At 42.2% G+C, this 13,444-nt stretch overlaps 1 long non-coding RNA gene across 1 annotated transcript; it reads right to left on the reverse strand.

Moving 5' to 3' along the window:
* Window positions 1-244: 244 nt before the first annotated feature.
* On the reverse strand, window positions 245-13,198 carry LOC142747966 (uncharacterized). The gene is made up of 3 exons (XR_012882108.1): window positions 11,266-13,198; window positions 924-1,069; window positions 245-385 (listed from the first exon to the last, which is right to left on the reverse strand). It is a non-coding gene; the product is annotated as an uncharacterized LOC142747966 (long non-coding RNA).
* Window positions 13,199-13,444: the final 246 nt, after the last annotated feature.

The raw sequence follows: 13,444 nt of genomic DNA on the forward strand, positions 1-13,444 counted from the left end.
TGTTCATAAGTTGTATTTGATGGAGTCTACTCGCGGGGATGGGAGGAACTCCTGCTCGGACGTGGAGCCCGCACTCCCTCACAATTTTACAGGAGGTGGCCAAATCGACGTCACCCCCTCGAGTATCACCTGGCCTAATACACCGGATGGAGGCGCCAAAGAGGCCAAACTCCAGGAACTGCTGGTGGGATCCGGCCTACAAATCCAACCTCATATAATGTAACCGATCTCGTCTTTACTTACGTGCTACATCCGAGTATTTGAGGAGGATGAGGAGGGCATTTTTCATAGTTGTACTGGTGGTTTCAATTCCAGCAGAGAAGCGATCCATCACTGTACCAAACAAGTTCTCCAAGTGGAATTCAGTGTCCGGGTTGCCATTCTCCTGTAGATTATGACACATCAAAGGATCATTGGACACAAAACATTACTAGTTAAGCCGTACCTCAAGCCAAAAATGTAAAACTTTACATTTTGTTTCTGGAAGTAACTCTCTAAAAATTAAGTTTGTGAGCCAATTAAGGTGCGATGGAGAAAATGTTCCTGTTATTTGGTCATTGGAAACACTCCTCAAATGTCCATGGCAAAGTTACATGTACATGCGACTCTTTCATGACCCGTCGTATTCTTGTGGACTGCAAATGTTTGGTGTGTATGTTCTTCAGCCTCACTATGCAGAAATGTGCCGTTCTCCGTTGTCATAGCGCTGCATCCCTCTTCTCTGAGTGCAGCCCGGCCTTCTGGGATGACGTTTCATCCCATGTGACTGCTTCAGCCAATCAAAGGCTGAAGCAGTTACATGGACTGCAGCGTCATCCCAGGAGGCAGAAGATAGGTTAAGTGATACCCGTCTAGCTGAATACCATGAATGATGAGGATTATAGTGCAGCAGATACTTTATGATGAAGCTCACCACTACTCACCTTCATGAAAGACTGGGATATTTCAGTAGCGCTCACATGCAGAACAGTGCCCAGTACGGGAAGCGGGGAGGACCAGGGTATACTTTTTTCTCCTCAAATATCAGGGGGATTGTCCCTGTTACTCCCAGCTCCATCTTCTCTGCACACTGAAAGCAGGAATGTAGGAAATATTATATATATACAGTACAGTGTGGGTAGGGTTATCTACGGCCTATTATTTGTAGTCACATGAGTCCAATGTACAAGATTTGCGCAGGCTACATGCAGAATGACCTCATATATTCACGGCACTGATGGATGTTATTTAAACGGGATAATAAGAAGCTCTGAATGAATTATGTGAGACGTTTATCAGATCAAAGAGGCAAATTTACCAGACGATTCATATAAGGAGTTAGATTTGTGTGTTGTGCAGAATATGTGCAGCTTTACCAGGGGTTTATATTTAAAGGGTTTTTCTGGTTCCTTTAAAGTGATGGTCTATTCTTAGGATAGGACATTAATATTAGATTGGTGGGGGTCCGACTCTCAGCACCCCCACTGATGAGCTGTTTGAAGGGGCCGCAGCGCTGGTCGACTTCGTTGTTTACACTGCTCTGTACAGCAGGTCTGTTCTTATGGAGGCCGCGGTGTCTGGTATCACAGCTCTGTCCTATTCACTTAAATGGGATAAAACCATAGCAAAGTGTAATACCAGGCACAGCCACTACTAAGAGTACGGCACTGTTCTGTACAGAGCAGTGTAAACAATGAAGGGGGTGCCGCGCTCACCTTGGCACCACTCCCTCATCAAACAGCTGATTTAAAAAAACTTTAAAAAAACCTGATACTAAGCAGATATTTCTCATGTGTCTGCTCAGTGTGAGAGATATGCACAGTGCAGTCAGTGGTTAGTAGCTGTAGCCTTACTAGAATAGCTGCTTACAGGGTAAAAAAAAGTGGGTTTTCCAAAAACAGTGTTTTTGTGACAAATAAACGTAATATGGCTGCAAAGTGTGAACACAGCCTAAAATGTCATGGTGCAGCAATTTACTATACAGGTGGGATAAATAATAAACAGAGTATCAGAGAGGTAGTGTGAATATATATTAACAGGTTCCCGACCGCTGGCCGTATTTATACGGCCAGCGGTCAGGGTCTCTGAAGTCCGCCGTATAGACTAATTACGGCGGCACTTCAGAGACTGTGCACGCGCGATCGCGTGCACACAGCTCTATGCCCTGGCTGTTGCTAACAGCCATGGGCACTAGGCAGAATGTCAGGGGCCAATCCTTTGGCCCCTGAACATGTGATCGCTGTGACAACCAATCACAGCGATCACATGCATTTCTGCATATAAAACAGTGTGCACGCGATCGCATGCACACAGCCCTGTGCCCACACTGTTACCAACAGCTCTGGGCACTGGGCAGAGTATCAGGGCCCAATCTGATGGTCCCTGAACATGTGGTCGCTGTGAAAACCTATCACAGCGACCACATTTATTTTATTTTGACTTTTCTGGCAGTAAATCTCCTGCCTCTTTTCTTCTCCTCAAACATTGTTTCAGTTTGAGGAGAAGAAGAGACTCGGGAGAATTGCTGCCAGAAGATTACAGTGAAAAAAATACAGTTACACTATAAAACATTCTCTGTATAGATAGATTTCTATCTATCTATACAATCTATCTATCCATCTATCTTTTTTTCTATATATCTACCTTTCTTTCTTTTATTCTATTAGAATAGGCAGGTAGGGAGTATATAATTATATATATAATATATATAGCAATAGCGGTTTATTTTTTTGTTAGCGGTAGTGTAGATATATATACCAGTTAGTTTGTATGTTTTATAAAAAAAAAAAAAAATTGTTTAGTTAGTGTTAGTGTTAGTTACGTTATGGCGAGGAAGTTGTTTAGTGCCGAGGAGGCATACGCCATGCTGTGGTCTGAGTCGGAGACCGCATCAGAGATGGCGTCCAAGATGGAACCTGTTTTAGGTAGTGACGATGACAGCGTCACTTCAGGTTCATCTTCAGGGGACGTTGTCCCTGATGCAGTTGAAACTGCAGAACATGAAAGCGCAGGGCCAAGTAGCGCTGTAGCACGGGACAGCCTGGTCCCTCCAGTCCAGGCTCTGGTATGGGCACCTGCCCCATCTTTTGGGCCTAGAATCCACGGATTTACTGCCACTCCTGGCATAACCGTGGACAATACAAATTTTGTCCAAATGGATTACTTCCATTTATTTATAACGGACGGCATCCTAAATCAGATTGTCCACGAAACAAATTTATATGCCACTCAATATATAAGGCAGAAACCTTCATCCACCCATGCCAGAGATTGGACGCCCACCAATTTGCAGGAATTAAAAAAATTTTTGGGACTCACCCTAAATATGGGTATTGTCAAAAAGCCCTCCATTAGGTCTTACTGGTCAACAAGACCCGCCCAAGCCACCCCAGTATATTCTGCAGTAATGCCCAGGTCTCGTTATGAGACAATAATGAGGTTCCTCCACTTCAATGACAACGCAGAGGCCCCCCCAAGTACCGATGCAAACCGGGATCGGTTGTTCAAAATAAGACCGCTAATAAATTCCATGAATAATTTATTTCTGCAACTCTACACCCCTGAGCAGAATGTAAGTGTGGACGAATCCCTCCTCAACTTTCATGGCAGACTTAGCTTTCGCCAATATCTACCTTCCAAAAGGGCAAGATATGGCGTTAAGCTCTACAAATTGTGTGAAAGCGGGTCAGGATATACCACCGCCTTCAGGATTTATGAAGCGCGGGACCGCACAATTAATGTTCCTGGATGCCCCCCTGATCTTTCCACCAGCAGTAAGATTGTGTGGGAGATAATGCAGCCTCTGCTTCACAAGGGGTACCACCTGTACTGTGATAATTTTTATTCGAGTGTGCCCCTGTTTAGGCATTTGCATGCTGCAAGGACTGGGGCATGTGGTACCATGCGCAAAAACCGAATTGGTTTTCCACAGCAATTAGTGGGGAAGCGCATGGTAAAGGGGGACTCCTGTGCTTATGCATCTGAGGAATTGCTGGCGGTCAAGTTCAGGGATCGCAAAGATGTGTATGTGCTAAGCACAATTCATACCGCAGGAACAGTGGCAGTGAGGGAAAGAGGGGCAACATCGGACAAGCACAAACCAGTGAGCGTGTCCGAATATAACAAGTACATGGGGGGGGGGTGGATTTAAGCGACCAGGTTTTACAGCCCTCTTTAGTAAAACGCAAAACTAAAACCTGGTACAAAAAAGTGGCCATTTATTTGTTACAGGTGGCCATCCACAACTCATTTGTGCTCTACAAAAAAAACAGAGGCAGAGACACATACCTGGATTTCCAGGAAAAAATTATTGAAGGCCTCATTTTTGATGTTCAGGACACCCGAGAATGCCCCCAGTCTGAGGATGTCACGCGACTGACTGAAAGACACTTCATCAGTCGGATTCCCCCAACAGCAACCAGAAGCAACCCCCAGAAAAAGTGGCGCGTCTGCAGAAAAGACGGGCACCGCAAAGATTCCCGATATTTCTGTCCCTCATGTCCCTCGCAACCAGGCCTGTGCATTGAGCCATGTTTTAAAAAATACCACACTGTTCTGAATTATTAGATTTTAGTTAATTAGTTGAAAATATATTTGCCCTACATTACTTTTTTATTTTTCCCCTGATTTTACTCCAAGGGTGAGGGAGGGAATGGGTGGGGGGTGGATGTCATGTTTGATGTTTTCTAAAGTTAATCTGCTGGAGAGCTCCATTTGCATAAACCTGCAATTTCTTATTTTAGAAAACCCAAAAAAATAAATTCCCATTATACCCCTAGATGAATATTTTGGGATTTCTGCTTCAAGAGCAGATATTTTGGAAGTGTTATAGAAACTCTGTTGAGTTTTGTAAAACCAGCTTTGAAAAAAAGCGATTTGTGAAATAAGCTTCTTCTATCGTCCGCCCTCCTACATCTCTATGTGATAAGTAAGGCACACATATTTGGTATTCCCATGCACGGGAGAAGTGGCAGAATGTGAAAGGAGATTAATTTTGGCCGTGGTCTATGCCGTGTGTGAAAAATGCTGGTATAAACTGACGCATTTGCTAAAAAATTGCTAATTTTATTTTGATCCATCTTATTCAAGAAACTTTCAGAAGAAGACTTGACTGTCTAAAAATATGATAAACCCCTTGAAGAAAACCTTGTGGGGTCTACTTGCGTGAATGAAGTAATTTATGTGGTGATTCTAATCTTTCAGCAGCATTAGGCCCCTCAGAAAACAGTATGCGGCTATAAAATCAAGTGCAGAATTCCTGGACCGAAAAGGCCAAAAAGCCTCCTTTTATGCCAAGCCCTGGCACATGCCCGTGAATAAAGCACACATATTTGGTATCCCCATGCACGGGAGAAGTGGAAGAATGTGAAATGCGATGAATTTTGTCCGTGGTCCATTTTGTGTGTGAAAAAGCTAGCATAAACTGACGCATTTGTTAAAAAAAAAGCTAATTTTATTTTGTTCCGTCTTATTCAAGAAACTTTCAGAAGAAAACTGGACTGTCTAAAAATATGATAAACCCCTTGAAGGAAACCTTGTGGGGTCTACTTGTGTGAATGAAGTCATTTATGGGGTGATTCTAATGTTTCAGCAGCATTAGGCCCCCCAGAAAACAGTATGCGGCTATAAAGTCAAGTGCAAAATTCCTAGACCGAAAAGGCCAAAAAGCCTCCTTATATGCCAAGCCCTGGCACATGCCCGCACAGTGAATAAGGCACACATATTTGGTATCCCCATGCACGGGAGAAGTGGAAGAAGGTGAAAGGAGATTAATTTTGTCCGTGGTCCATACCGTGTGTGAAAAATGCTATCATAAACTGACGCAATTGCTAAATTCTTGCATTTTTTTCCAATTTTGCCCACTTTAGAGAAAAAAATAAAAATGATATATACTGACAAATGCCACTAAAACAAAGCCCTATCTGTCCTTTAACCCCTTAACGCTCCAGGACATACTATTATGTCATGGTAAGTGCATCGTTCGCGCTCCATGACATAATAGTATGTCATGGAGTAAACACGGCGCCGTTCGCGCGGGGCGCGTGCATGAGCTGTGATAGCTGCTGTTTCCGACAGCAGACTATCACTGCTCAATGTGCCGGGACCGATCGCGGTGGTCCCCGCAGATTTAACCCCTCAGAAGCCGCGTTCAATAGCGATCGCGGCTTCTTAGGGGTTAATCCGCCATCGCCGGCCTGCTACACGATAGCGGCCGGCGATGGTGACTATGGCAACCGGACACCAAAAAATGGCGTCCGGCTATGTCATAGACGGAAGCCTAGTGGGTCCTGACAGAGTCAGGACCCACTATGCTTGCTGTCAGTGAGTAGCTGACAGTTCTAATACACTGCACTACGCATGTAGTGCAGTGTATTAGAATAGCGATCAGGGCCTCCTGCCCTCAAGTCCCCTAATGGGACAAAGTAAAAAAGTTAAAAAAAAGTTAAAAAAAGTTGTGTAAAAATAAGAAAATAAAAGTTTTAAAAGTAATAAAAGTAAAAATCCCCCTTTATCCCTCATCAGTCATTTATTATTAATAAAAATATATAAACAAACAAATAAACTATACATAATTGGTATCGCCGCGTCCGTAACGACCTGAACTACAAAACTATTTTGTTATTTATCCCGCACGGTGAACGCCGTAAAAAAAATTATTAATAAACGGTACCACAATCACAATTGTTTGGTCACTTCACCTCCCAAAAAATGGAATAAAAAGAGATCAAAAAGTCGCATGTACCGAAAAATGGTCCTGATCGAAACTACAGTTCGTTACGCAAAAAATAAGTCCTCGCACGGCTTTTTTGAAGGAAAAATAAAAACGTTCTGGCTCTTAGAATAAGGGAACACAAAAAGTGAATGATTGTTTACAAAACGTATTTTATTGTGCAAACGCCATAAGACATAAAAAAAAACTATAAACATCTGGTATCGCCGTAATCGTATCGCCCCGCAGAATGAAGTGAATGTGTCATTTATAGCGCACGGTGAACGCTGTGAAAAAAATAGAACAAAAAAACAATAGTAGAATTGCGGTTTTTTAGTCACCGCGCCACCTAAAAATAGAATAAAAACTGATCAAAAAGTCGCATGCATGACATGAAAACTGCAATGGATTCCTCAAGGTCTCTAGTTTCCAAATTGGGGTCACTTTTGGGGGTTTTCCACTGTTTTGGCACCACAAGACCTCTTCAAACCGGACATGGTGCCTAATAAAAAAGAGGGCTCAAAATCCACTAGGTGCTCCTTTGCTTCGGAGGCCGGTGCTTCAGTCCATTACCGCCCGAGGGCCACGTGTGGGATATTTCTCTAAACTGCAGAATCTGGGCAATACGTATTAAGTTGCGTTTCTCTGATAAATCCTTTTGTGTTATAAAAAAAATGGTATAAAGAGGATTTTCTGACAAAAAAAAAAAAGTAAATGTCACCTCTACTTTGCTCTAAATTTCTGTGAAACACCTAAAGGGTTCATAAACTTTCTAAATGCTGTTGTGAATACTTTGAGGGGTCTAGTTTCTAAAATGGGGTGTTTGATAGGGGTTTCTAATATATGGGCCCCTCAAAGCAACTTCAGAACTGAACTGGAACCTAAAAAAATAAATAAATGAGGCAATACTTCGCTTCTTACATTATATTGATAATGAGCCGTGCCCACCCCGAGATGACCCCATTTTGACCGTTTGTATAAACGGAGACCCCTATTAGACCGTTTCAGTGCCCGGTTTTCCCAAGCATACACCCCCGAGAAGTGTATTTCTATTGATGAGTCCCTGGTACATTTTAAAGCGAGGGTTCAATTCCGCCAGTACCTGCCGGGTAAGAGGGCAAGGTATGGCGTGAAGATGTATAAGCTGTGAGAGTGCATCAGGGTATACCTACAGGTTTAGGATATATGAAGGAAAGGCCACCCCCAAAACAAACTGCATCCTGGTCTACAATAGGTACATGGGAGGGAAGGACTTGTCAAATCAAGTCCTGAAGCCCTACAGCGCCATGCGGTGTGGTATAAGAAGCTGGCCGGGCACATCATACAGATGGCTTTGTACAATGCGTACGTGCTACGTCGATGTGCAGGCCAGAGGGGAACTTTCCTGGAATTTCAAGATCTAATCTTTAGGGACCAGGAAGGGGGGGCACCCAGTACTTCTGGAAGCGAGGCCACACGCACCGTACCAGGGCAACACTTTCCAAGAGAAGTTCCCCAAACCGGTGGAAAGGGAAAGAGTCAAAAGAGGTGCAGAGTCTGCTATAAGAGGGGGATAAGGAAGAACACAATATACCAATGTGACACGTGTCCCGAAAAACCAGGGCTCTGTATAAAAGATTGTTTTAAAATGTATCATACATCCCTTGATTTTTAATTTACCGTGATGCACTCCGCACAGCTTACCCCCCTCATCTTTCCCTTCTGAGCCCTGCTGTGTGCCCAGGCAGCTGATAACAGCCACATGTAGGGTATTGCCGTACCCAGGAGAACCCACATTACAATTTAAGGGGTGTATATCTCCGGTGGCGCATGCTGGGCACACTATATCGGACACTGACATGCCATATATATATATATAAAATTGCAAATCTCACTCTGCACCATCTGCTGCGCATTATCTTTTACACAGTACCTGTGGGGTCAAAATGCTCACTACACCTCTAGATGAATGTCTTAAGAGGTGTAGTGTTTAAAATGGGGTCACTTCTCGGGGGTTTCAACTCTACTGCTACCTCAGGGGCTTCTGCATACATGACTTAGCACCAGAAAAGCTCCAGTAGGCCAAATGGTGGTCCTTTCCTTCTGAGCCCTCCCATGGGCCCAAACGGCAGTTTATCACCACAAATGGGGTATTGCCGCACTAAGGACAAATTGGGCAACAAAATGGGGTATGTTGTTCCCTGTGAAAATAAGAAATTTTGATCAAAAATTACATCTTATTGGAAAAAATATCTTTTTTTTCATTTCACAGCCCAATTCAAATAGGTGCTGTGAAAAAACTGTGCGGTCAAAATGATAACAAAAACCATAAATGAATTCCTTGAGGGGTGTAGTTTCCAAAATGGGGTCACTTCTGGTGGGTTTCCATTGCTTTGATACCTCTGGGGCTCTGCAAATGCGACATGGCACCCGAAAACCAATCCAGCAAAATCTGGACTCCAACAAACACATAGCGCTCCTTTCCTTCTGAGCCCTCCCATGGGCCCAAACGGCAGTTTATCACCACAAATGGGGTATTGCAGCACTAAGGACAAATTGGGCAACAAAATGGGGTATGTTGTTCCCTGTGAAAATAAGAAATTTTGATCAAAAATTACATCTTATTGGAAAAAATATCTTTTTTTTCATTTCACAGCCCAATTCAAATAGGTGCTGTGAAAAAACTGTGCGGTCAAAATGATAACAAAAACCATAAATGAATTCCTTGAGGGGTGTAGTTTCCAAAATGGGGTCACTTCTGGTGGGTTTCCATTGCTTTGATACCTCTGGGGCTCTGCAAATGCGACATGGCACCCGAAAACCAATCCAGCAAAATCTGGACTCCAACAAACACATAGCGCTCCTTTCCTTCTGAGCCCTCCCATGGGCCCAAACGGCAGTTTATCACCACAAATGGGGTATTGCCGCACTAAGGACAAATTGGGCAACAAAATGGGGTATGTTGTTCCCTGTGAAAATAAGAAATTTTGATCAAAAATTACATCTTATTGGAAAAAATATCTTTTTTTTCATTTCACAGCCCAATTCAAATAGGTGCTGTGAAAAAACTGTGCGGTCAAAATGATAACAAAAACCATAAATGAATTCCTTGAGGGGTGTAATTTCCAAAATGGGGTCACTTCTGGTGGGTTTCCATTGTTTTGATACCTCAACACCTCTTCAAACCTGGCATGCTGCCTAAAATATATTCTAATAAAAAAGAGGCCTTAAAATGCACTAGGTGCTTCCTTGCTTCTAGGGCTTGTGTTTTAGTCCACGAGCGCAGTAGGGCCACATGTGGGACATTTATAAAAACTGCAGAATTTGGACAATACATATTTAGTAGTATTTCTCTGGTAAAACCTTCTGTGTTACAGAAAAAAAATTAATAAATTTGAAATTCAGCAGAAAAAATGAAATTTGCAAATTTCATTTCCACTTTGCTTTAATTCCTGTGAAATGCCTGAAGGGTTAAAAAACTTTCTATATGCTGTTTTGAATACTTTGAGGGGTCTAGTTTTTAAAATGGGGTGTTTTATGGGGGTTTCTAATACATAGGCCCCTCAAATCCACTTCAGAACTGAACCGGTACCTTCAAAAAAAGGCTTTTGAAATTTTCTTAAGAATATGAGAAATTGCTGTTTATGTTCTAAGCCTTGTAACGTCCAAGAAAAATATAATAATGTTCAAAAAACGATGCCAATCTAAAGTAGACATATGGGAAATGTGAACTAGTAACTATTTTGGGTGGTATAACCGTCTGTTTTTCAAGCAGATGCATTTAAATTCTGAAAAATGCTATTTTTTGTAAATTTTCTCTAAATTTTGCAATTTTTCACAAATAAAGACTGAATATATCGACCAAATTTTACCATGAACATGAAGCCCAAAGTGTCACGAGAAAACAATCTCAGAATCGCTTGGATAGGTTTAAGCATTCCGACGTTATTACCACATAAAGTGAAATATGTCAGATTTGAAAAATGGGCTCTGAGCCTTAAGGCCCAAACTAGGCTGCGTCCTTAAGGGGTTAAAAAGAGTGTAAAATTCAAAGATGAACTTTATTCACCTGCAGAGTTATAGTCATCTAAAGAAGCGCATAGTAACATTGTAATATTTGCTCTGGTCATTTAGCTGTAAAACAGCCTAGTCCTTAACCGATTAAGACTTCTACAGAAACGTAGAAGTCCACGGCACTCACCATTTAAACAAAATAAATAAATCTATATTTTCTTTGCATCAAAGCAGGTAAAATACGAGTAGCAGACACATATAATTCGTCCAAATTATATGAGTCCGCTCCTTATATTTTACCTACTTTAAAGCAAAGAAAAGATATATGCTTTATACCAAATGGTGAGCGCCGTGGACTCTCTTCTATTTTGAATGATTCCTAGTATGGACTTTATACGCAGAGCACCACCGGAGGAAACGTCAGTGTGGAACCACTGATCCCAGAACGTAGCTATTTGCCACCGGCGATCTATGAGTTGTGCCGACATTACTTTTGTTTGTGAAGAATATTAAAACACATTATGTAAAGAGTATAAGCACATACTAAATTACCATTAGGGAAATCAGTCAGTATTTAGACTTACCATCACAATCCAACTATTCCTAATTGAGTTTCCGAGGCCGTGCCTTTTTTTTTTCTCAGTGGTGATGGGACAGGAGCCCCCATTTCTTCAAGGCTTTCAGAACTGCAGAAGGGGTTGTCTAAACATAATGATGGCCATTTTTCACTTTAGTAGTTTCATGGGAATGGCTCATTTGTAGGAAATACAATGATCTTGAAGAGATTAGTCACAAAAAAGTCCACTTCTGATGGAGAAGATTTGGGGCCAGTGTCTTCTGAATGGTGGACACATCTGGAAGCAGAAATCAGTGACTTAGAGACCAATTCCGTAAAGTCAAATGTGGTTGTAGGGATTGATCTCTCATGTCGATAATTGTTATGGACGTTTTATCCATGTTTTACTCCATTCTCTTTTTTTTATTAATCAGTTCATTATGTGATTTGGTCAAGGTCTCCTAACTGAAGCAATTCCTCATTTTGAAAGTCAACAATTTCTTTATCATCCTCCAGGTTGGGCTGTGAGTAGATACTTCATGAGCTCCTCAGCAGGAATGAAGAAGTCTTCTCCATCGGCTGGAATACTGTGAGAGAGAAAGGGTGTCCTACCTTTTTCCTGTTTTTTCTTATATTGTTATCCCAGTACTTATTAGGAAATCAAGGGGAATGTAAGGCCCTGAGTAGAGTCAGTTACCAGAGCAAGCTGCCCCAGGGATGAGCATGGGCCCTTTATGAGACAATGATAAAGGCAATTTAGATCCTGAACAGATGAAGAGGCCGCAAGGATGGTTTCCTCAGAAATATTGCATCTTTTTGGTTGGGCCTTTAATAAAGGCTTCATGGAGTTCTTTGCTAAGGTCCACAGTAGAGTCAGTTACCAGAGTCCTCTTTAAGTTCAGTAGCATTCCCAGGGATAGGACCAGGTGGACAGCAGTCTGCAGACATGGACCCTTTAAGAGATGTTACATTAACCTTGGGAATTTAGATTTGTCTTTGGTCAGAGGAACAGGCAGCAAGGATGTTTCCTTGTGGGATATGACATCCTCCATTTTTGGCCTAAAAACGTTTTATGGACTCCTCAGTTATTAGAGGGTGCGGGGATGAGGGAGTCTCTGACAACACTGTGAGATGAGGCCTCTGATGAAGACCTCTGTTGAGAATTGTCCAATGGATTGAAAATAATCAGTAAGTCTGTCAGGACGGCCTTTGCATTTAGATTTGTATTGTACTCCAGGAATCTGTATGGCAAAGTGAGAGCTGTAATAGTAGTGCAGTGTTGCAGAATACCTCTGAAAGGCCATCAAGTCATATTTATGAGGCTGAATGCGTTACTCAATATCCTGCCTTATGGATTTAAAATCGGAAATAGAGGAGGGTGTCCTTTTTCTTTTTTTTATAATTATAGTTATCCTTGTATTGATTAGGAAGAGATAAAGGGGGACTGATTAGACTCAGTTACCAGAGCCCCCTTAAAGTCCAGCAGCTTTCCAGGGATATGACATGGTGGACAGCAGCTTGCAGGTGTGGGCTCTTTAAGAGACGGTACATCAATATAGGCAAATTAGATGTCTCTGGTCCGATGAAGAGGCAGCAAGAATGGTTCCATGTGGATAAGACATGTTCCTTGTTTGGCCTTCCATAAATGCTCATGGACTCCTCAGTTATGGGAGGGTGCAGGGATGAGGGAGTCTCAGACATCAGCTAAAATACTGGGAGAGGGGGCCTCTGATGAAGACCCCTGTTGAGAATTGTCCAGTGGATATAGAAAATCTCTGGTGCCTTCTGTCTCACAGTATTGCAATAATGAAGGTATGTGCCTTGGATTTGGATTGTGGACCTAGAGGCTTCTGGTATATTCCTTAGGGGATGCCTTAGTGTCGTTGATTATGAGTTCATGATCATGACGGGGACACTGGACTGTATAGGGCATGGCCAGTGTGGGACTGCGGTTCCTTGATTCTGAGCGCCCACCTTCCATCTAAATAAAAACAATGAATGTTAAGTTTACAATTATCAATGTTCTTGATGCGACCCGAAGTACCGTTTTCCTTCTGTGTTGCTCAGATATTTCATAAATCAGTACATTTTATAGAATTGATAAATGAAAGCTGAATGTGATAGTTAGAATGTAAACACCGGTTATGTCTCTTATACAGGAACAGTCTGATTACCGGTTTTGAAATATATGTGCAGCGCAGAAAGAG

The sequence above is a fragment of the Rhinoderma darwinii genome, chromosome 3 (genome assembly GCF_050947455.1).
Source record: "Rhinoderma darwinii isolate aRhiDar2 chromosome 3, aRhiDar2.hap1, whole genome shotgun sequence".
NCBI classification, from domain to species: domain Eukaryota; kingdom Metazoa; phylum Chordata; class Amphibia; order Anura; family Rhinodermatidae; genus Rhinoderma; species Rhinoderma darwinii.